The sequence below is a fragment of the Lycorma delicatula genome, chromosome 3 (assembly GCF_047948215.1).
Source record: "Lycorma delicatula isolate Av1 chromosome 3, ASM4794821v1, whole genome shotgun sequence".
NCBI lineage: Eukaryota > Metazoa > Arthropoda > Insecta > Hemiptera > Fulgoridae > Lycorma > Lycorma delicatula.
Window position 1 is genome coordinate 145194029 of NC_134457.1, and position 17888 is coordinate 145211916.

Here is a 17888-nt window from a genome sequence, read left to right on the forward strand (position 1 = left end):
TACATAATTAATATGAACAAAAATACACATCTACTTCGTTTTTCAAATTTTATAATTTGTTCCGATCAGAAAAACAAATTATAAAAATAAAGTAGCAAGTTAGGTTAAATAATTTGTTATAAAAATCTACCATACCGACAGTTTATATTATATCCCAAACGCTTTGGGTCATTTGACCATCCACAGTAGAGAGATTTTTTGTAATTTAAAACATTAAAATTAAAAACGTAAGTAAAAAATTATATATTAACTCAACAGGTCTTCTTGGCAGTACAGGGATAATCAAGTTAGACAACTTGATAATGATTAATTTGAATAGGAAATCATTTTCAAATTTGATATCTTCCTTTATTAATTTATTGTTAAACAATATATATAATTTTTTTGAGATTCCTGGTTTTACAAAAATTTTTGGAAAATCTATTATGTAAATAAAATTATCCAGGCTGTAATTATGTTTATTTTATAAAATGTGTTTAGCATAAATGGATTTATCAAAACAGCCTTTTCTTTATACATTTAATAAGTTGTTCAGCTCTAATAGAAAAAAACCGTTGGTCATAATAGTATATTGTAGACGGCAGTTTACACGTTTTGAACTATACCCATCTTGTCTATCTAAGATATTTATTTCATTATTTTAGTAAAATTGCTATTGTGTATAAAATTTATATGTTTTTGAAAACTTAACCACTTTATAATAAATATTCAAAAACAAACCCGCCAGTTTCAAAACATTTCTGGGCTCGCTTCTGTAGTGCTTTTGTTGCTCATTTTAGTTCTTCAGGACTGTGCATAAGTTTCTCTGTAGCATCCATAGTTTAATTCCCCGTGAGGATGTATTTTTGTTTTATATAAGATATTTTTCACCTGTACCCAGATGAAAAAATCCAGAAGGTGTTATATCAAGTGTTCTTGGTGCCCAGAAAGGTGGACCTCCATGACTGATCCATTTGTCAGTGAAATGATTGATACATTATCCATTAGGTTTGTTTATTTTATCTTTTTTTTTTTTTAATACAAGTATTTGAATGAGTATTTATATATTTTTTCAGATTTCATCACATGTAGGATCATCAAGACAGTGGGAGTACAACACTTATAATTTAAGATCTCATCATCTCTGGTTCAGAAATAAAGGAGCCAAATAGCCCAATAACATCCATTTAGTTGTTTCATGTGGCAGTCATAAACTTCATCAAATTATAATTATTTTATTACCTTTATCGATTTGTAAATATCAAAGTTCTTAAAGATTAACTAAAAAGCTGTTTACACGGTATATAATGTAAAACAATATACAAATTAACAAAAAGATGTATTAATCTAAAAATATAGTAAATTCATGTATGTCATGTTACAATAATATTATTTATATTTAAATTTTGATTCTTTTAAATACTGTTGTTGATGTATTGAAAATCACTTATTTAGAATTTGATGGTTGTTCAAATCCACTGAAATTGATGAGACATACTTAAAGACTTGCTAGAATAGTCTACATTCCAAATACTATCAATTAGACATTTTGTAACTGAGATTTACCATTTTAAAAAATATTTATTCAGCTAATGAAATTACTAAAAGCTAAAATGTTTTTTGAACATAAGTTGTTTAAAATCTTTTCATATCTACTCCTTAACTTAGTAGAGTAAATATGGAACTGTTGAGGTTATTATTTAGAAATCTGTTTTATATTTGCAATTGAAGCTGTTAAATAATATTTAAAGTTTTGCTGAAACTGGTTCCCTCGGGTTAAAAATGATTTGTAGAAATGCATAATTTAATTTTCACCTCTTTGGTTTCGCTGTATTTTGTAAATAAATGTTCCTTTCATTACAAAATGACCTTCGGAACTGTCATTTTCATCACTTCTGTTTATTTTTTTCAAAGAAACTTTTTTAAGATAAGTTTTTATGTTTTGTGTGCCACCAAAACAGCTAACTGAATCATGTAAAAAATTAACCATACTTTTAATTCTCATTGGCTGCATTTCAAAATTTTATCTTGAAAAGTCAGAAAAATCTTTTAAAAGATAGAGCATATTTTTAATTTAAATTGTGAAAAGTGTGTGAAGCTTTAAAAAAAACAAACAACTTCTTATTCCTTACTTTTTACTTTTAACTTTTAATTTTTCAAAACCCTATTTTTAGAAAAACGAACTATAACCAACCATGTGAAAAGTTATTAAAAACTCAAAAAAGAGTTCCCAGAACCACAGCTCTTTTTCATGAAGTAGGTCAAATTATTTACCTCAATTACGTAAATGAGACCAGGTATGTCAGAATTTTAGGAGAAAGTAGCAAATGACATACAACATTTTCTGAATTGAAAAACCAATAATTTTATGAAACTTACTGGTAAATATAAAGTGTAACTTGCTTGAAAATAGAATTTGACAAAGTAGGTGTTCTATAGCAGTTTTCTGCATATGTATATATAATACATAAATATTTATGTTAATAATAAAGATTGATATTAACAAAAAAAAAAAAATAATAATCATTTAGAAAAAAATCAATAAATATGAAAGTTATTAAAATAAATATGAAGTAAATCACCGGAAATTCTTCAGGGAAATAATTTGAGATTGTAATAAAAAAAAAAAAAAAGAATAGATTGGGCTAAAATAACATGCTCAAGTAAAATTACTCCTTTCCTTTTATTCATCTACATATGTACGCAGAAGTATGTGTATATAAAGACCAAGTATTAATTTAAAAAACATAGTTCAAATCCAACATACTCTTGACCGACCAAGTTCTAAGTCTCATTTTTCATTAAGTTTAAACTAATTTGTCTCTAATATGTTGGTCATATTAGAGGCATATTATATGTGTCAAGATATGTTAGTTCAAGTTATGTATCTGCCTAAGTGAAAAAACCCTTAAAAAATAAAAAAAAAGAACATCAGTCTTGTGATTGAGAATGGTTGCAAGTGTGATAAAACTTTTGAAGTTATAAACATTATAATTTTTACATTTGGTTTGATTTGTTGTTTTGAAGTTATACAAGAAGATTCATTACTATATTCCCATTAACATGTAATGACTGTGCGACTTGTCAATCAGTGATAAGTGAAACATGTAATTATATATGATTAAAGATTTACTTTTTCTTATCTTCAGACAGTAGTAAAGGATCCTGCTTGGAATATTTTTTTTTATCAAAGATGTTCATGGACTATTTTGCGCAGGAGAGTCCTTTAAATCTGAAGTGTTATGTGTAATTATTTAAGTGAATTATCTATTCTTCCAGATTTTAGTTCCTATTTTGCTTATTTCTTTAGTCTGTAGAGAAGGTTAGCCTGAACTGTTTTTGTATGAATGTTCAGTTTTCCTTCATAGAGTGTCATTTTGTACACTTTTCCATTTATGTAAGTTTTCACTTCCATGTACAGCTTAAGCTTATTTTTAAGAATTTTAATTACAAATATGTTGAATATTTAAAAAATTCAGATAAAATCAAACTGTACAGCAAAATTTAAGTATCCAGGTCAGTTACCAAGAAACCTTTCCATAAAAAATAGCTATATTGCTAAAAAATAGCTAATTAGCTAACAGCTAAAAAAAAAGTACAAAATAAATTAAAAATAAATAAAATTAGTAAAAGTAAAATTAGTAAAAAATATATTACTTTACTGATATTCTGAATGAATTTTTAAAATTAATAAAAAGAAATCTGAACCTTCTGAAAGAAATATTCAATTTATGTATAATCTTTTATCTGTAAGCAGACTCTTGATATTTGCCAATTTGAAAAAAAAAACATTAACCATTTCTATAGCATTTCTTAGCACCTGCAGCTCTTTTTGGGATGGAGAATTCTATCTTCAGAAATCATATGGTTTTCTTCTTCTCTTTCATAAAAAAAAAGCTACCAGAGTATTACAATTACTAATCCTTTGGGGTGCACCAGATTAATGCATGAATTTGTCATGTATCTGGTGGTGCAGTTTAGATAACTGCTGCATAACAGTATATCATGTTCTCCTTGTTCCTTTATGTTGTGTGCAATATGCATTGTAGATTTAAACTATATATATATTTATTTAAAGTACAATTAAAAGATGTTTTATATAGAAACAATATTACTGTTGATGAATTAAATAAAATACGTATTTAAAAAAAGAAAAAAAATTATTTATATCCTGTTCAACATATATATAAAGTACAAGTAAGAATTTATCAGGGGTGCAACTTTTTAAACCTAAAAATTATTTTTTTGTTTAGTAGTGGCAAATTTTTTAAACAGATTGGAGTAGAGAATTGTAAAATTGCTATTTGGTTTACAAATAATTTCAAATATGATAACAAATAATTTCAAATGTATCATGATTTTATAAATTTCTTCTTTTGGTCATTCTTTATGTCTGCTAAACTGTCATTTATTTATTGATTTTTTTTCATAAACAGTAACAATTCCACTGGATGAAGTCTATGAAGATTGGAAGAAAACTATTGGTCCATATCAGATCAAAGATATTGCTGAACATTATGGTATATTTAATGATTTGTATGGTGATGCTTTCTTTTTACCTATTGTCATTATGGATATATCTTACAAGTCTAATGAAGGACTTGTTCCAGTTTTTAGAGGAAATGATGTAAAACCTTCACAGGTATGTATGTAGAGGGCTGTTTATGAATTGTCTTGGTTGAGTAATAAAGATAAACAAAATAAATTGAAAAAATTATTATATAAAGTTATATATACTTAATTACTTCTCGACATAATCCTTGCCCAAATTTAAACACTTTTCATATTGTGATACCAGCTTGTCTATTCCATCTTCAAATATTGGTACTGACAAAGCACCCATCCATTTGTTGACAACATCCACATTCATCATTGCTTTTGAAGTGTCGAGTAGCCTGCCAATTCTTCAATTTTATAAACAGATGAAAATCGGTTGATCCAAATCAGGGCTGATAGGGGATAAAATCAGCCACGTATACTTGCTTAGTATACCCTTAGTGGTAGCGGCGGTGTGAGATCATGCTTGCATTGTTATGAAAAAACACAATTACCTTCACCAATGTCCTTCACTATTTGTTGTGTTTTAAGCTTTGACAGAGTTTTAACAATAAATTGCCTGCATTTGTTGTGCCTGTCGTGATAAATTACCTCTACCAACAAAATTCTTTTACAATCTGAAAAGTCAGAATTTTTTGTTGAATTTTTGGGCTTGTTCGAAGATTTTGTGTATCCACTGTTTGGATTGGTATTTGTTTCAATACTGATAAACTGAATCCATGTCTCAACCTAGTAGCTATACTGTCAAGAAATTTACTTCCTTTATTCTGGTGTTGCTGAAGAAAAGTCTATGCTGTTCCCCTTCTTTTAATTCTGTAAGCATCTTTAATTTGTTTTGGTACTTGTTGTGCAAAGTTATTAGTAAACCTTGCATTAAACCTTTATGAATATACTGTAACTTTTATACATAAAAATATTCTTTATTATTTATATTTTTGTTTCATGATAAATTATGGTTTTTATTTATTTATTGTTCATTCATATGTAGTTGTTAATCTAGCTCCCTGTACAAGTTACTGCTTGTCTAACAAATTCTCATGACTTCATGTGGGTGGTCCCAATCATAACAGTGTCATTTTGCTTAACACTTACAGAGGGGCAGATAAAAATTTTGTACTTGTGTTCTGCTTGACTTGTCATTTTGTGAATGAGAAAGTCATTGCTTCCCTGAATTGATGTTAAGGAATTAATTATGTTCTTGTCCTCTAATTTAAACACAAGCTGGCTTTCCCTTAGCTTATGCATTACCATATATGTGTGTGGTGTCTTTTAAATATTTATTTAAATTGTCATCTAATTTCAATTTTATAACAAAAACTTTACTTCATTTATAGGCGTCAGCTGCTCCTGAAGTAGTTTATGAAGCGCCATCTAATACTTTGTGGACTCGATGGTCATAACAAACCCCGATAGTCATCTTACACATGATAATGCTGAATATGTCCACTGGTTCATGTAAGTGAATTGAAATAACATTTGTTTGTCGTGAAATAAGTAATGGTTAAGAATTTAAAAATAACTAAAAATGGGTTGAGCTAGGTAAAACTACATACTCGTACAACTTAATGGTTTTGTGCTGGAGTATCCTTAGATTGTAATTGTTGCGATCTAGTTTCTTGATTGAATAAAAATTGTGTCTGGAAAAAGCCACCACTTTAATAAACCTTACATAACTGTAGTTAAGCTGTTTTCATTTTGCTTTTCCATTAGATGAATCAACCTGCATAAAAACTATCAAATTTTTTTAAAGTCATCATTCGAGTTATTGTCTATAATTTTTTACATTTATTTTAAAATAGTTGATCTTTTTAGCTTTACAGCATAGACTCCCTATACTATGTTGCCGGAATATATCAGGCTATTAGGCTTGATGCATGCTGTTTCTACATACTCAAAATTACTAAGAATTTCTATTGCTTACCTGTATAATATTTCTGTTATAATCTTAAATTAAAGTAATTAACTATAATATGCAAAACTCAATCACTTTGTGGATTGTAGCTTTCTGTTGGGCCTTTGGAAAGACTTCTTTTTCCAAATCTGGTTTGCGACAGAGTCCGTCTGTGATCCGAGTTAACTGGAACATCTAGTTAAAAAACATTTGAACCACATCTGCTTTGTGTCATTTTCCGACTAAATAGGCTTCTGATACTAGATGCACCTCTGATCCTTTCTTACTGAGAAAGGCCAGGGGAGTTCACATCATAAAGAGTACTTGTTGCGGTCTTCTGATTGACCTACATTTATTGATCAGTTGGTTGTGCCCCATTGATTTTTACAGTATCCGAGCAGGGACCGATTTGCTTAATACGTGCACTGACGTATCTTTTTTCAATGTCTTTGATATCTTTCCCTTTTCTTATACAATTATGTGCTGGTCAACAGATTTAACTTTTAGACAGTTTTAACATCTGCAGATGTACAGATGCTTTAATAGAGCAGATAATACCCGTGATTCTCTCAGCTCTTGTCAGATTTAAAAAAACTAGGCTAACCAAAAACTACTAATTTAAAAAAAAATAATGTTTTGGTTAATGTAGTTAATAGGTTTAATGGTTTAATGTTTTAATGTTTTGGTTAATTGGTTTAATAGTTGGTAATGGTTAATTTAATGTAGTTTTGGTTAGCTTGGGATGACGATATGTTCAAATTATTATTTGCTGCTACTAGTGTGACGGAATTTTTCCTTGATGTTTGAGTGTTAATGTTTGTAGCCTCAAAATAGCTAATCGTCTTCAGTGTTTTTGTTTCTTTTATATTATTCATTTTTGTTTCTAACCTGATATCTTATATATATATAAAGTAAATGAATTAGTGTAATTTATAATCCCTTATCAAATATTTCAGTGGTACCTGAAATACCTGGTTCAGATGTTAAAAAGGGTGAAGTAGTTTGGGATTATTTGCTACCTTTCCCTCCTCATGGAACTGGTTATCACAGATATATATTTGTACTTTATAAACAAGATAAGATAATTGATTTTTTTAAGTTAAAAAAGCCATCTCCTTGGTGAGTAATATTATTCTGATTTACTGTTCCTAAGATTTTCTTTCTGTGATCATTTCATTAATAATTTCAAAAAATATATTATTAAAGGTGTTTTATTATATTGTGTGCTTCAATGATAGAATGTTATATCTTATACTGCTTCTGAGAAATTACTTGTAGTTCACTCTAAGAGAATCCTTTGCATTGCTGTGCTATCAGTGTATTTTAATTTCTCTCTTGCTGCAGACATGGTCCAAGAACTTATGTAGCAGCAACACTTCCAGGCTGCTTAGGTACATCATGTTACATATAGCAGTGATAAGAAGGATTTGTGCATTATATTCTGGAACAGCAAGTTCAGATTCATTTGTTCTTTTATTATTAAGTTGTCGTCACTTAACTCCCGATTCACATTTTTTAACATAGAAAGTCACTTTAAAAAATGGAAAAGAAAAAACTAGTTATATCAATTAGTTATGCTTTTATATCAATAAATGCTTATATATTTATTATGCTTTGCAGGGAGTTACTTATGCATCTGTACAATTTCTTTTAAATTGAGCAGTATTATTGTAAAGTTTGATAGAATAATATACAATACCGAGTCGCAGTGCCCTTTTTCAATTAAAATTCTTCATACTGCCCAATGCTAAGCAAAAGTATGTCTACTCATAAGCAAGAGATAAAAATAAATAAAACTTGTGTATCTTCATTATTTTTTTACTTTATTAACATTAAATTAATAATTATAAATGTCCTTTATAAAAAAAAATTAATTAATTAAATTAAATTAATTAATTAAATAATTCATTTAAAGATAATTCATCTATAATCATAAAATAAAAAATACAGAAAAAGTATTGAGAGATGACAATAAAGGTTGCAATTGTAATCTTTAAAAAAATAATAAATAAATAAGTAAATAATAATTAATAATAATAAATAAAAAAAAAAAATAATAAAAAAAGTAATTTGTACAAATTGTGAATATACAGAGCTCTGATAGACAAGCTCTTTTAATAATTGTTTTTCAGTGATTTCAGAAAAACAACTAAAATTCTCCAGTTGATGATTTAAGTTGCCATAATGTATTAATGGCAATTTTAATTTTAAACTTTATGTAAGCCAAACATGGTATATATGAGGTATGTTAAAAAAGACAAATAAAAAATTTATTAATGTTGGCTTTATTACTCATCAACCCCTTTGAGCAACAAAATAAATTTTATGTGGCTTTAACGAACATAAAAAGTACTTACTACTGTAAAAATGTAAGATTTTGCCACCTGTTCTGCATCTGATTTTCGGGCCCCAAAAGTGAGACATTTTCAAAATCTTACGATCTGGCATTTCTATTTTATAAGTACCACTAGTACCTAAGAGTTAAAAGGTAAAAAAAAACAGGCTTGTTACCCTAAGCCCTTCATTATTAATTTGGGCCCAAAATTTGAAAAAAAAATTTGTAAATGTAGTTTGAGTAGACATTACAAGATTTGGTTATGCAACAAAATGAATCTTGAGTACAGTAAGATGAAGTTCCATCTTTACTTTTTCCAAAAAGCTCTTTTTGACCTCTCTGTGATGTAAAATAAGAATGGTACAGCTCACGGAAAAAGTGACGAAAATGGCGATTTTTACCTGTTTGTGAGTTAGAAAATAATGTAATACCCAAGAAAAATATTTTTAAGAATATAAAAAAAAAAAATTTTGCCACTACAAGGTGGGTAGTTATTGTATACCTATTATCATCAAAATCAGAATAGTGATGCAATCAAATTTTTGAAGATGTTTTGAATTAAAATGGAATATCTCGATATTCTTTTGTTATATGTACTATCAAAAAGGTTTTAATTAATTTTTGTTTAGTTAAAATATAAAAATTGTTTTGCTTACAGTTTGGAGTTGGATAATAGAATATTTCATACTTATGATTTCTATAGAGAACATCAAGATGTCTTAACTCCTGCTGGATTATCATTTTTCCAATCTGACTGGGAGCCTTCATTGACAGATTTCTTTCATAATACACTTAATATGAAAGAGCCAATATTTGAATACGATTTTGATACACCTTATGTAAGAAAGCAAGAATGGTTCCCCTTAAGGAAAGCTTTTAATATGTGAGTAATAATATTAAGTTTTTTTGTTTAATGTTGTTGCAGGTTTCTTAGATCTTTTAAACTTAGTATAGGGTGATTTTAAAATTTTGTAAATGTATCAAGATTTAGTCAGAATACTTACAGAATCAGTTGAAGTGTCATTTTGTAGTAAAATGTTTGATAATTTGGCTTGTAGTAAAAGTTCCTTCACCAAGAACATTAGCAGTGTGTGTTCAGTTTAGCTAGCAAAATAGCTACTCTCTTTCACAGTGGTGTGGATCACGTTCTGATTTCATGCAGCTAAATCTAAAACTACAGTTTTCATATGTGGTACTGGTTTGCTTGGCATTTCTCCCGCCACCACCCCATTTGGTCGCCCTAAAGCATAAGACCGAATGTCTGTGCCACAAACGGCTACTGAGCCTCGAAACAGTTAGGGACCAGTGTCCTAAATAGCTCCTAGAGCTTACCTAACAGCTTGAGCGATCTAAGTGTGGTGCCATAAAATTTACTTTGTCAAGACAGAAATTCGCTGCCACGCCTAGGTTGCTGAATGCCAGCAAGTACCTGTCCACCATATTAAAGCACTTGGAGCCCTAATTGCCTGCTGGTGGTCAGCCATAAGGTAGCTTCCCACAGCAGTGCGCTAGGAATCATTCCCTTAAGTAAACTACTGATGTCGGTTGAACATAGCAACCACATCAAGGAACTCCCACATGGTCCGACAATGCGGCTCTCGCCACATTGACTTGCCACTTGTGAGTGGCCAAAGTTCCAGGGTGGCCGCTTGGTCTCTGGCCCCTCCAAGAGTACAGCAGTCAAACATCAGATGTTCATTTGATTAGACCTCCCTGCAGACGCACAGCTGATCAGCTGCCAGGCAGAACTGAAACAGATATTGGTTCAAATTAACGTGGTTGGTGAGCATCTGCGCACCCATTGCCCTTAAAAACAAACTCGAGGCATACCATCACCTCAGATCCCATATAAACTTGTACAGGGCTCTTCCCTTACTCGTGGTGTCCCATTCCAGCTGCCATGCTTCCATCATGAGGCTCTGCAGTCTCTTTTGCAGGCGGGAGATGGGCAACAATGAAATTTAGATCCGGTGCATTGTGATCACCATTCCGTTCTGGTACTGGCCCGGCCTCTTTGCAATCTCCACATGGCTGCCTGAACTTTCACCACTAAATCGATTAGGAGAGTCTTTCCCAATATGGTGGTAGCCTCGGCTGATTTTACGGCTTATTAAACAGCCTTTATACTTAATGTGGGGGTTTCGACTGTACAATAATTTTTCTGCACCCTTGAGAATCTTAAACTTTGTCTTGGGCACAGAAATCTTTAAATTTTGAATGTCCATCTAGCATTCCACAGTTGACAAGACCGCTTGCACTCAATCTTCCAGCTGCAGTCATGAATTACCGTGAACTAAAAGGAGACAGTCATTGGCGAAAGCCTGGGTTGTGTGTGACCCCTTCTGGGAATGTCAATCCCAGAAACCCGTCAAATACCAGGTTCCACAGCAGGGAACCGAGAATGGAACCCTGCGGGCTTCCCCTGGTGAAGGATTTTTCCACAGCTAGGTGCACATGATTAGACAAATAGTCATGTACTACGGTCTGCAGGGCTACGGGAACATTGCGGCATTCCAACTCAGAGGACAGAACTCCATCACAATGAAGGAAATTCTGCCTCTATGTCTATCAAAATTGCCAGAACATATTTACAGTCGGCTTTCCACCTCGGCAAGAGCATTTAAGATGCAATCCACAGTGCCAACCCCTTTCTTGAAGCCATACAGGCCTTGATTTAGAAATGAATTCATATTGATGCTTTCCCAGAGCCGTTCCACAACCAGCCTTTCAAGCAACTTGCCAATTACTGGTAAGAGGCTGATAACTGCCATCCTCGCTAGGATCCTATCCTGGTTTTAAGATCACCCTCACCAAAGCTACTTTCCAACAAGTCAGGAAGCAGGCCCAGCTAAGGCATCCTGTGAACAACCTGCCAAGCAGCTCTCTTATGACAGGCAGCTGATGGTAAAATATCTATGTTCTATATCTATTTCTATGGGATCCACAGCCTGTATGCCAGGGAAGGGTGCAGCCCTCGTCCTAATGCCGATCTCTGTTTCACCCTTCGGAGCGTCTGGTAATACAGTATCCAGGAACGCCTGGTAAGTCGCCACCGAGTTAAAGTGTGTTCATGACCACCAAACCCACATCGACCACTGGATAGCACATGCAATGGCTTGGGCTGGTTACATAATTTTGCAAGCTGCCAGGGGCTGCACTCCAACTCGCGCATGTAGTCTTGCCATAACTTGAGTCTGGCTTCCTTGATGGCATGAACATACTTATTATGGGCGCGCTGGTAGATTCACAGATGCTCAGCGCGCACGTCATCAACGATAATCCCCATTAGGGGGCGACGCTGGTATCTTCTCCTAGCGGACCTAACTCTTATGTGCAGCATGCTAAGATCAGAGGTACTCATATGTGGTATAATAAGGATCTTCTAAGCAGATGTATAATTTATTCTTGGTAACAGAATTTTGTTAAGACCAATTTTTCTGTTTGATATGAAACAGATGGAGTTTGTCTTTGTAGTTTTGATGCTACTGTGGATGAGGTTAGCAGAGTTTTGTGTCTAATCCGTGTAAATTTATGCAACAATATTTGTAAAACATGCTGATCTCCACGGCATAGTGGTGGTATTTCTTTTGTCTGGAAGGTCTCAGGTTCATACGTTAATTAGGTGTGGTGTTTTTCATATGCTACAAAATTTGATTTCCATATCCCCCAAGTACAAGCTTTGAATTTGATATTAGTAGTAGTGGTATTCTTAACCGGTATGATCAAACAAATGTTTGGAGTGTGTTAAACATTGGAAATTAAACTTATGGGATTAGTGTAGTTTGATATTATTAAGAAATTAATAATAAGAGTCATTACAACTGGGTCATAACAACAGAGACCTCTGTGTGGAACTGTTAATCAGATAGAAGGAAGTGAAGTTCCCTAAAAAACATAATCTCCACTGATTGACATTTTAGGTCACCAGTTGGACAATAAAAAGATCTGGAACAGCAAAAAACCAGTTGAATATAGAGCATCTTAACACAAGTGCATTAAACTTTTGTGCTGTTAGCGAAGTTAATGTGTACACCCCCGTCTTTTCATTGAGAATATTGTAAACTGTATTGTGTTCATGGATATGTTTTAAATTTTCTCATTCTATTTATGTGTAGGTTTTTGCTTTAACGTAAAGTTCTACTCTGATTCTGGAAAGTCATTGCTTAATATTTTATTACTTTTACATTATATTCAGTTATCTTTCTTGCAATTTTCTGAAATTTAATTTAATTTTCTGTGCGAATTATTTTCTGTATGATGTATCTGCTGAGTATAAACGAGCCCTTAAAATATCCTTGCTTGCCTGATACTCTCCAATTTTCACTTAACAACATTTTCTGTCATTTATTCCTACTCTCTGAGATTATAGTTGTGTGACTATCACATTTTTAGCATAACTGGTTGCTGACCCTATTTTCTGTTGGTGTTGAATACTCAACTTTCAATCATTGATTACTTAGTTTTCCGGGGTTCTTTTGCTTATAGCTGAGTATTTTCAAAAACAGATTTATTCCATATTGTTATTACAAATTTTGAAATTTTCCTGAAAATCGTACAGTATTGAGAGTTCTTTGATATTATTAGTAAAAATTAACCTGAAATTTTTATTTACCATTAATATTATTTGGGCTAATGCGCATGTACTTTTTAAAATAAGTGAGGTTTAAATTATACTTGTAAAGTAAAAATCAGTCTTGTTCATTGTCTAAATATGACTTCAGATGATGCTTATAAAAGCACCCATGATCCTCAGGAATTGGTTCGTTGGCTTTAGTTGTTAGCATTTTGCTAAATTTACTTCTTTTAATTTCTAAGTTCTAATTGCTAAGACATTACAAGTGATATGTAACAATTAGATTGTAAGGTATGCAGTTGACTGTAGCTCTAAATAATTTTGTTTATTCAAGTTGCCTGGTTGGTTTGGTTGTCTGTGATCAGCTGCCTTTTTCATTTGTTGTCAGTTTTGGTGTGCTTAAAATCATAAAACAAATAACTATAACTTAGAATTAAATAGATTAATTATTGTATTTTTATTAAAAAAGCGTAAAATAAATAAATTAAGAAAAAATGACTTAGTACCTGAATTTAAATTTAGTTTTCTAAATTCCTGATATTAATTTTCTAGATTAAATTTAAAAATAAATGGACATACGAGTGGTACTATGCATCCTAGTAGAGTTTGTTGTCATCTTCATTGTGAACTAATATATTTACTAAGACACACTAAGAGAATAATTCTATGGAAAGCAGTAGCTGTAACTGGGGATTTCACATTAGCTTTTAATTATACTTAATTCAGTTTATATCTTTATTTGCTCTGGTGTGTATATTACATGAGAGTATAAATTTGAAAAATAATAAATACATTTTAAATTATGGAGAAATGGATAATTATGTTAATCGTGTCAACATTGAAATGATAAGGACTGCCCTTTATCATTCAGATAAAAATATCCATTTGTTTTATGCTATGTTTTTTTAATCTTTCAATAAAATTTAGTGCGTTTGGAAGTAATAGTTCAATTACGAGGGTTGCTTGTTGATGTACGCTCTCTCATTCTGTTGGACACCATTGTTACGGATTCGAGAATGCTTGGTATGTCAGAATGTCTTAAAATAATGTGTAGTGATTGAATTTTTAACAATGAAAAAAGTGATGAGGTGAGATTCATCTACAATCCCATGTTAGGTGATGAAACTGTTGATTGAATTACTGTGAGTAGGTGGGTAATAAAATGTGCATCAGAAGCTGGTAAGGTGAATATCAATGATAAACCTTAGAATGGTCAGTCAGTGTCTGAAACTGATAAGTACCAAAGGAGGTAGAATGACCGTTGTATTGCACAACACATTGCCACCAGAATAGGTATCTCAAAATAATGATAGACACATTGTTACAAAATTGGGCTAATAATCTGTTCACATTGGGTGGGATGCTAACTCTCAAAAAAGAACAAACATTGTAAGGAATTTTGTGAACAGCTTATGAAATTTTATTGTGACGAGGGAGATGACATCCTTTTCAGTATTGTGACAGGGGATGAAACTTGGGTTTATTATGGTGACCAGAAGAAAAACAACAGCATGGAATACCAGCACTACAGTTGGCCCACAATCAAAAAATTCAAAACAACCTTCAAAAAAAAAATTCTCTTGACAATATTCTGGGATTCCAAACATTCGTATGTGACTGTAAATTCTGTGCGATTACATTAAGAAATTAAAAACATCTTACGAGAAGTGTGTCATGTTGAGATCCTTGGAACCAATAATACTGCTCAGCCACACACATCGCGACGGCTCTTGTGAAGTTGAAATTTGATTTCAACCTGTTTCACAACCTCCATATTCACCAGATTTGGAGCCCTGCGATTTTCACTTCTTTATGCAACTAAAGAGTGGTATTAAGGGTATTCATTTTACTAGGGTTGATGAACTGAAGGATGCAGTGAGATCGTGGTTCAAGGAAAGATCGCCAAAATTCTTCATTGGTGGAATGAGGAAACTTGTTCACATTTGGGACAAGTGTGTAGCTGTAAATGGTAACTACATGAAAAAATAAATGGGTGTTTTTATAGCAAATAAAATGTCCTTTTATCCCGTAATTGTTTCATTCGATTATCTCTTTTAATTTGTTAGTTAAAATGTGAGTGTGTATACATTTCAGCCACCTCTTCTATGTTAAAATGTTGCTTTTTATCAGGTCTGTGAAAAATTTAAATGCTTCATATAATATTTTTTTTACATATGTTTGGACTGACAAGCTAAATACTGACTAGCACTAAACTCATTTTGAATTTTTTGAATGCTCAAGCTGCTTGGTAATAAACTTAAAATATTAATTTTTTCCTGGGTTGATGTAACTGTTTTCATTTTATTCTATATTTTAATGATTAATTCTTCATATTCCCTACCTAAATCATTTAATTTACTGGTAATTGATGCGGCTATTTTTGTAACTTTATTTTTAAAATTGGTTCCTTTGCGCTGCTTGATAATTTTTTAATCTTAATGAGGGAAATGCCAAGTGCATCAGAGACTTGACTATAACACATTGAGGCTCAAATATATCTTGACATTCCGGTTTGCTTTCTGTATCATGTTGTGGTTTTTGTATTTTGTTTAAGTATCTTGTACACAACGCTCTGCATTGAATTAATTTTAAATTTTGATTGCTTGTTGAAAGTGTCAAATATATTTCTTAAGCAGTTTAGTGTGACAGCTAAACGGGTCAGAGCAACTTTTCGCATTAGTATGAAAATTATTTATGTAAATATTCGGTTTTATGAAAAGTACAGATATTTTTTGTTTCAGTTCATCCACTTCTTGAAATGTATACAATACTGAAGATCTATTGTTAAGTCAATTTGTGACATATTGTTTCATTGCGAATGCCAATTGAACACTCCATAATTCGTTTTTATAAAATGCAAGGGTTCTTACAATAACATTACTATAAATTATAAAACTATAATATAACTGCACTTCACTTTGTCTTATCTCAGTTTATCTACAGCTAAAATAAAAATTTATCTAATTAATAAAATTAAAAATAAAAGATATCGCATAAAAGAGAAGTATACGTTAGTGTATCTAACCGCAGTACAACTGTGCAACGTTAATGTTCAAGCTTTTTAATCTTCATTTTTTTGTTTTTATTTATTTACCATCAGTCAAACTTACATATTGAACATATTATGGGGGGGGGGGAATTAAGCCAGCTATGGACCACATAAAATAAAGTCTTCTGGTTTATTTTTTCTCCCATTATTTTTTCATTCTTTCTGCGTATTTGTTCTTTCTCTCCTTTGACCATTTTGCTTTTCCTTCTTCACTATTTCAAACTCAGCTTTTTATATTTTTTTGTTCGAATCCTTTTTTCCAATCAAAAGGAGTGGTGCTCAAGTAGATATTACAACAGTCCTAAATCCAAAATTTCAACATTCTACGACTAATAGTTTTTAATTAGTTTTTAAGGGCAGAAGTAAATTTTTTAGACTTTGCTACATTAAAGGAATAATATTTTTTTTTTTACTATTACGTTCGTGTTTCCAAAAAGCATACAGGTATTGGTTGTTTCTGATGCTTTACACAAACAATTTAATTTAAAACGCGGGCGCATACCGTAATTAATTCGCACGGGTGTGGCGGCATCGGTCGGTACTAACTAAATAGTGTAATTTCACAACTTACAGAATACAAATTTCGCTTGTACGGTCGGCAGACTGTTGGTGGCGACTCGTAACTAAAATTAGTAGGGGTGCTGTTCTAGAAAATTTTTTATGGGCATTTTCAAGGCATTGGTTAAAGTTTTCTACAAAATAAAGGAACCGAAAAGAAAGATTAATCAATTAGAATAGATGGTAGCAGGATTATAATCTAAATGTACACTTTATCACAATCCAGAATACGGTACACGATTTTTAAGTACGTACTTTAAAATCGCATTCGGTTTAACCGAATAAATAATAAAATGTCAATACAGATAATATTTATAAAATGTCAATACAGATAATATTTTTTAGTATTATTAGATAATAACAATAAAATGACCGCTTAAAAACACTATAGTCCAACAGTGCTTAATTAAAATTTTTATGTACACAAAAACAAATACGTAATTAGATTTTATTAAGTACTTTTTCTTTCGCCCTTCCAGCGTGTTTTTGGACAAATTTGGCGATCAAAAACCCATTCATTAGATGGCTTGCCGCCATCTTCTGATCATTACTGAAAAAACACCTAAACCGCCTTCATATTCCTTCCACCAAGTAAACTAGAAAATGAACGAACAAAGAACATTCCATACACACGCGGAGTAAAAAAAAAAACTACCTTTCACCAGCACGCCTGGGTCGGCACTGCGCGGGAGCGACAATGCTCTCTCCCTCGTCTCGTGTGCAGCTTCCTATGTGCACTTGCGCACAACGGCCAAACACCATCCGTTCGAATTTTTTATATTTTTGTGGTTTGGCCTACTCTGGACCACGCAAATCATTGCTTCTGGTTTCTTTTTCACTCAATATTTTTCCATTCTTTTCTTTTTGTGATCTTTCTCTCTCCCGACCAATGTCTTTCCGGGACCTCCAGATGTAAGGCCGAGACGTCAAGCCCCACTTTGACCTT

At 31.8% G+C, this 17888-nt stretch overlaps 1 pseudogene; it reads left to right on the forward strand.

Moving 5' to 3' along the window:
• The first annotated feature begins 2266 nt into the window (after positions 1 to 2266).
• On the forward strand, positions 2267 to 14056 carry LOC142321224 (large ribosomal subunit protein mL38-like; annotated as a pseudogene).
• Positions 14057 to 17888: the final 3832 nt, after the last annotated feature.